General features: G+C 44.9%; 1 protein-coding gene across 17 annotated transcripts in view; it reads left to right on the top strand.

Annotated features, from left to right (window-relative positions):
• DISC1 (DISC1 scaffold protein) overlaps positions 1-7,754 on the top strand; it is a 371,616-nt gene that overhangs the window by 214,265 nt on the left and 149,597 nt on the right. The gene's annotated exons all lie outside the window — the stretch shown is intronic.

Genomic DNA, 7,754 nt, shown 5'->3' with positions numbered 1-7,754 from the left:
GATATCTTCTTTAAAAAGAAAATGTACAGAAACTTTCCATGAGAGAAGTCAGTTCTGTAGCCAGCGTGCCTCCTAGTTCCATATGCATACAAGGCCCTCTTGGAAGCTCAGCCATTGGAGGAGGATATTATCTCAGAAGATATGGCAGCTTAGGAATCTGGTACTCTAAAAACAGATTTATAAGCCTTAGATTTTTTTGTGTATGTGTGTGGTCATTTTAATCTTCCTGAAAGTGGTTGAGACCAATATTTCTAGGCAGACCATAGTTTACATCATCCTGTTCTCTAAGTCTCAGATTATCAATCTCATTGTCATGGCAAAAAAAAAAAAAAAAAAAAGGGATTTCTTAACTCATTACTCCTGTGTCCAGACCTCTGAGCCTGGTGTGTGAGAGTGGCTCAGTGCCTTTCCCATAGCACCCCACATCCCCCCGAGGCCCTGTAGGAAGTCCCTGCAGTCCACCCCCTGCACACGCAGTGCAAAAAGAGCTTCCTATGGGAGCTGTCCTCTAGAGAAGACAGAAACCCGGGCCCTAGAGTGCCAGAAGAATTACAGTCCAGTTTCAGCTCTGCCAGTGAATAATTAGGTAACTGCAGGCAGGTCACTTTGCTCCTTTGGACCAGAGATTTCTCATCTGAAAAATGAAAAACTTGGACTTAATTATCCCTGAAATCACTTCTAGCAGAAATGTAACAATTCTTTGATATAGTAAAAAAAAAATCAATGTTAATGACCAACAGCTAACACTAATTACAAGGCTCCAGGCACTTTCAAAGTCCTCAATATTTAATGTTCACTACTACCTTAGAATATAAGTACTGTGATGTAGAGTTCTGGACACAGAGAAGTTAGTGACTTGCCCAAGGACAGCCTGTAAGACAGAGCACTGTGATTTGAACCCAGAGGATCTGACTCCAGCCCCCAATTCTCAAATACTATTAATTGAAAGAGCACTGAAGAAAAATGATGTCACAATAAAAAGAAAAAAGAAAAGAAAGCATGTCTTTGACTTTCTAGTCGTCGTGCTTTGTGTGGATTCTTCTTTCAACCTTGATGAAAGGGTATAATTAATCTGTAATCAAAGTCATAATAGTGTCCTAAGACGAGGAAATCTTGTCATTGTGGTACTCTGAACACAAGAGGGCGCTGTGGCAAAGCTTACTGTCTGCGCATCTTCTGTCGCAGGAGGGTATAACTTCGTGGGACAAACTTCAAAAGAAAGATGCCTTTTCTAAGACCTCATTTGTCACCTCGGGATAGCCAGTCTTCATTCCTTTAAAATACAGAATAAAAATAAGAGATAAATCAACACAATTACATTTCTTCTTGTTAACATCACCAGTCTTCTTGAGGCCTGGCGTCAACCCCCTGGTTTAGTGTTACATTATGGGGTGCGCATGCCTCTTTAATACGCACCTTGCTGGTAGGCTCCAGATGGCTGTCTTCTTAGGAATAGATGGAATTAAGCACCATAATGAGGGATATTTCATTTAAATCTGCTTTGAAAAAATATTGCATGATTTATTCACATGTCTGGTTAGCTATCACACTGACATTCCATGTGATCGGAAATGAGAAAGATTTAAAGAATGTAATTGTTTCACATGCAGCGGATGTACCTCTTTTGCTTCAGATGAGAATAGGCTGCACAGAAGAACTAGGGCTGATTCATGGAAGGCTTCCCATAGCTAGACCCTGGAGGCTGTAAAAAGTGGTTTGAAACTGTGTTTAAAAAAATAATAATAATAGAGGGAATAGAGAGGTACCCAGGAGGAGCAGAGTGCCTGTTCCGGCCGTGGGAGCGTCCCCATCAGATATATAGATGCTCTTAATTAATTAAGCTGCTAGTAAACCCTCGTGAGTGTGCAGGACAGGAGGAGTTCATTTTCAAGCTTTGGCACGGTGGCTCAAGCCTGTAATCCCAGCACTTTGGGAGGCTGAGGCGGGTGGATCACGAGGTCAAGAGATCGAGACCATCCTGGTCAACATGGTGAAACCCCGTCTCTACTAAAAATACAAAAAATTAGCTGGGCACGGTGGCGCGTGCCTATAATCCCAGCTACTCAGGAGGCTGAGGCAGGAGAATTGCCTGAACCCAGGAGGTGGAGCTTGCGGTGAGCCGAGATCCCGCCCTTGCACTCCAGCCTGGGTAACAAGAGCGAAACTCTATCTCAAAAAAAAAAAAAAAAAAAAAAGATAAGTCTCGGGCACACAGCCCTGTGGCCATATGTTATTGTCGTGTTACCCATCGGTCAGCAGTTTTCCTCTCCTGTGTTGGTAGATCTTTCCATACAGTTAGATGTGTTTATAAAGGAAAGTTTCGAGTCCTTACAAATGGTTATAAACTGATGAACTGGAAGCCCTGGTCAGGAAACAATTGGAGCAGTATGAATGGCTTGATGAAAGGACACAGTCTTTTTAATCTGCCAGGCTTTTATCATCAGTGTGGTTAAGACTGTCTCTAGAAGGTGAGCAGAGCGCTTCAAACCTGGCTGTTGGCAAGGGAGAGAAAAAGCTCCCACCCTCCCCTTAGCATTCCTCTGCTAATTTTCCATTTGTATTGCAATGAGTGTGCTTTGGCACTGAGTGAATTTTAAAGCTCCTGCTTAGCTGGCTGGGGAACAAGAAAAAACAAAGCAAAACAAGACCTCAGAGGACACTCATCTGTGGAGGCATAAAAAAATAAACAGTTATTTCTGCTTTTGCGAAAAAGCCACATGCACGTGGCTGGGATTCCCAGGTGGGCAAAGGAGAGCGCTCAGTAGCACCTGCTCCAAAGCCTCTGCTTCCCCCTCTTTAGGTGGGAAGAGATTCTGCTTTCCTATCTTGTCTCCAGTTTTTACCCCTAGTCCTTATTTTCTCTGTTTTCCCTCTCCTTTTCCACTGTGTGCTTAACTCCTCTTTCCCTCTTTCATCGTTTTCCTTGATTTTCTTTTTCATCTTTCTTTATACCTTCTCAAGGGTTTGCCAGTGGTTTTGCCTGGCAATATTGAGCTCCAAAGCCGTTGTCATGAAAGTTTTCAGTTTTGGGTTGTGCTTAGACCAGCCTTTAACTGTGCATCCTCCAAACAGCTGGTAGCCTAATCAAACTTCATTTTTTTTCTCTCTTTGTGAGAGAGTTGAAGATTATAACATGAAATGAAATCTAGGGCTTTAGAAAGAGTCACCAAACCAGGCCCAGTGGCTCATGTCCATAATCCCAGCACTTTGGGAGGCTGACGGGGGGGAAATCACTTGAGGCTAGGAGTTCAAGACCAGGCTGGGCAACCAGCCTGATCCCATCTCTAAAATGTATATATATGTGTGTATATATAATTAACTGGGCATAGTGGTAATCAACCATAGTCCCAGTTACTCAAGAGTCTAAGGCAAAAGGATTGCTTGAGCCCAGGAATTTGAGGCTCAGCAAGCTATCATTGTGTCACTGCACTCCAGCTTGTGTGACAGAGTAAGATCCTGTGTCTAAAAAGAAGAAAAAAGAGTTATGCAATCATGGGGCAATAATAATCGGGACAGGAGCGGGGGTATGTACTGCCTCCTCACCCTGCTGCCCTGAATGCCAGGAAGAAGCCACGTTGTTGGGCCCATAATGAGAAGCTTCGGAAGGTTGATAGAGAGTGCTGATCTTGAAGAGATGGAGTCTGGGATGCAGATTACATATCAGGACATCAAACATATCAGCTTGCTTGAATGAATGCGTGAATGAATGAATGAGTGAATGAAAAGCAGTGAAGGAAGCAGATGGTTGGGTTTGGGAGAAGAATATGCCTGAAAGATATACGACCACAGGGCAGTCTCTCTTGTCTCCACAGATTTTTAACTCAGGAAAAGACTTGCTAGTTATCTTGAGTGCAAAGTGCAAAAAGTAAAAATGGCCCTTAACGAAAATATGAGTCAGACCTGTGTTAGAGATGACGAGGATGAGGACCTCTATGATGATCCATTTCCTCTGAATTAATAGGGTCTTAGTCCATTTTGTGTTGCTATAAAGGAATGACTGAGGCTGGGGAATTTATAAAGAAAAGAAGTTCTTTGGGTCGTGGTTCTGCAGGCTCTACAAGAAGCATGGCACTGGCGTCTGCATGTGGCGAGGGCCTCTCTCTCTTGCTTCCTCTCTGGCTATGCGATCTGGCTAGAGAGGGAGCGAGGAGGAGTTGGCACCAGGCTTTTCTTAGCAGCAAGCTCCCTGGGAGAACTGATAGAGTGAGAATTCATTCACCCCTGAGGAAGAGTATTAATCTACTCAGAAGTGATCTGCACCTACGTCGCAAACACTGCCCAGCGGGCTCTACCTTAAACACTGGGGAGCAAGTCTTAACATTAGGTTTGGAGGGGCCAAGTATCTGAACCATAGCAGCGTCTCTTTGTGAAGGTCTTGAGATGAAATTGTTTGGGCTTTGGTTCCTGGGAGGGGTCCTGTCTTATCCAGCAGTCATGTTTTTTCCTAGATAAAATTCTTACTATCCTTTACACCTGGGGAAAGCCCATGTCTGAAAAGCAGAACACAAAGCTGAACTTTAAATAGGAAAAAGGTGGCAAAGGGACTACCTCTCGGGGCACTACTTGAGCCCATAAGCAGTGGTTATAGGAGATCTGAGGGTACGGGGGCCTAGTGACAGGTCAGTTCTCAGGGTGGGGCAGGATACAAGAGAGGGAGAGTGAGGAAAGCTTGAAAGACAAGGTTGGAACACTTGGCCACCATTTTGCCTGGGATCATCAGGAGAAGCTCCGATAGGGGAACATCATCCCAGGCAGGACACCAAGAGGCCAAGGCCAATATGCTCTATTTAGTAAGAGAGCAAGATAAACGCCAGCGTGATAAGTGCATGGAGCCCCATGGGCATCCAGTGAAGTGGTCAGAATAAAACAGTGATGGATCACTCCAATTTAAAGTCCTTTCTTAGATGAGCTAGGCAAAAGGTTCTAATTGGAGATACCTGTCTTCCCCTCTTTTCCCTATAATGCGTCCAACGATCTCAGGCATAATACATTTGTAGCTTGTGATAAGTAGTTGGCCAACATGTGTGCTGGCTTCTGTGACCTGCATCTCTGAGGGGGCCTGAGCTGTCTGTTGGTGGTGTGTGTGTGTGTAGCTGTGTGCCCTGTTGGCGCCATCCAAGGAATGTATGATTCAAAGGAAGGATGATTGTGATACTCCCCCAAACTGCCTTGCTACCCTTCTCCCTCTGCCCAGAGTGGGTCTCTTCCCTCTAGAAAGACCCAGAATCTTCTTTTTTTTTTTCTTCCGAGAAGGAGTTTCGCTCTTATTGCCCAGGCTGGAGTGCAATGGCGCGATCTCGGCTTACTGCAACATATTCACCTCCCAGGTTCAAGCGATTCTCCTGCCTCAGCCTCCCAGGTAGCTGGGATTACAGGCATGCCTGGGTAATTTTTATATTTTTAGTAGAGACGGGGTTTCACTATGTTGGCCAGGCTGGTCTCACTATCTATGATAGCGGATCTTTCCCATCATTGCTCCAGTAAGAGAAGCAGAGGAGCATCAGGTGAACTATCCTGAGCTGGTGGTGGGAAGGTGGGCTGAACCAGGGTGTGCTGCCCAGCTGTGGCTTCATCAATTTCCACAAGGCTTCATTCAGCTTGATCAGTGCAGCACGAACTTGTGGCATGTTAGGGACTTGGGAGATTGACAGCACCCTAAAAACCCTCAAAACATGATCAAGAAGACAAACAAGAATGAGAGACATAGCTTCACTATTGCCAGCCTATTAACCTATTACAAACTCTGTTTTTAGAGATTAGCCATTAGTGTTTCCTTCTGAAATTATTATGCTGTCATTTCCTCCACGAACTGAGATATGCCTTGTGAAACGATTTAATTTAAAAACTAATTTAGATTATATTTTAAAGAATAAATATTTTCTTCAAAGTTATCTGATTTTCAAATGATCATGACTTTAATTTTGCTCTAGTAATGCAGTTTCTGAGAATAAATGGGAATCTCAGTTTTGTAATGTGTACCCAGCGTTTTTCTTCTTCCAGTTATTGGGGGCATACCACTGGGGATGTGGTGGGGGCTGGACCTGCGTGGAACAGGGCAGATGCCATGTGTGGGTCTCTGCTTCTCAGAGCTTTAAAGCTGACTGCACTCATTGATGCAGCAAGCCCCGGCCTTGTCATGTTTCCTTTCTCGTTGGTTGGTGCTGGAAGGTCTAGAGTCACAGACTCCTTTTGAACTAGGTTATAAATGCATATACACTTTGCAGAGTATTGCCTATTAGTTGCCATTCCCTCCTCAGAGTGTAGGCAGTTTCTGAGGGCAGCGCCTAATGTGGGAAGAGAATGTAGAAGGTTCTGGGTTGGCTGGATGCAGTGGCTCACACCTGTAATACCAGCACTTTGGGAGGCCGAGGAAGGCGGATCATGAGGTCAGGAGGAAGATCACTGGCCAACATGGAGAAACCCCGTCTCTACTAAAATTACAAAAATTAGCTGGGCGTGGTGGTGCATGCCTGTAATCCCAGCTACTTGGGAGGCTGAGGTAGGAAAATCACTTGAGTCTGGGAGGTGGAGGTTGCGGTGAGCCAAGATCGTGCCATTGCACTCCAGCCTGGGCAACAAGAGCAAAACGCTGTCTCAGAAAAAAAAAAGGTCTGGGTCTTTCTGGAGGGAAGAGACCCACTCTGGGCAGAGAGAGAAGGATAGGGAGGCAGTTTGGGAAAGTATCACAATTATCCTTACTTTAATTCATACATTTCCTTGAATGGCACCAGCAGTGAACACAGCTATACATAATTCTGCCCATAGTGCTAGGTGGGTTCTCTCTTTGAGTAGAATTGTGCCATTGGTGTGGAAGTGCAGTTGAATTCAAATGAGCTGTGGCCCATGGCTTTTCTTTCTAAAGTTTAAGTATAGACAACCTTCCTAGTGGGTTCTACTGTAGTTAGCCAACTGTGTGGTAATCTCCACCTCCTTGTCATCTGTCTTAAAGGAAGTCAGCCACCCTAAATTGTAGCCTCTCATGTGCACCTGTCTGTGGAGAGTGTAATTTTCCAGCAGGCACTCGATCTCCATAATGTTCGAATTTGCTTTTGGGGTGTGTGTGTGTGGTATGTGTGGCATGTGGGGTCGAGGGTGGTGAGACCAGCTCTGACATGTTTCCAGGGCCACTCAGTGGCACCCCGGCCAGATCCTGCATGCAGCATTTCCCAACAACTCTTGATAGTCTCTATCTCACCTGTCATAATTCAAAAGCAGAGCCACAGATTCTGTGCGGTAGATTCACCCTCAGACACTGGAGAGTCCCATCTCTCTACCAGAGCGGACACCTGGACTTCCTCTGGCTTTCTCTTGGGGACTCTGCCTGGCAGAGGCCCTCAGCCGTGCACTAGGACAGTTCCGTGGGCAGCGGCAGGAAGCCTTCAGTCCGTGACCAGCGTGAAGACAGCCTGATGCATGGAGGGCATGGGGATGCAGTTTTCTGGACAGATCAATACCTGTGTCTCAAAAATGAGAACTTTCAGTTTACTCCCTGATCTCTTATGCTATTGAATTATGTGTACTTCAGTCCCTTCAACATTGGCTTTCTTTCATTCTCTGTTTTTTAAATCTCCCATCTTAGTAATGAAAAAAAATGTGTGTCATGTGGTTCTTTTGTAAGGTTATTTTTCTCCATTTGCTTGAAAACTTTCTTATTACTCCTAACTCCTTTTATTGATTTAATGAAACCAAATGCTCCTGAAAGTCCGACCCTGACCTAATGGTACCCGCACTCTCTAGCTCCCTAACAGACCCCA

This window comes from Callithrix jacchus, chromosome 19, assembly GCF_049354715.1.
Source record: "Callithrix jacchus isolate 240 chromosome 19, calJac240_pri, whole genome shotgun sequence".
NCBI lineage: Eukaryota > Metazoa > Chordata > Mammalia > Primates > Cebidae > Callithrix > Callithrix jacchus.
Note: the sequence above shows the minus strand (reverse complement) of the source record. Positions and strands in the feature narration are given on the sequence as shown.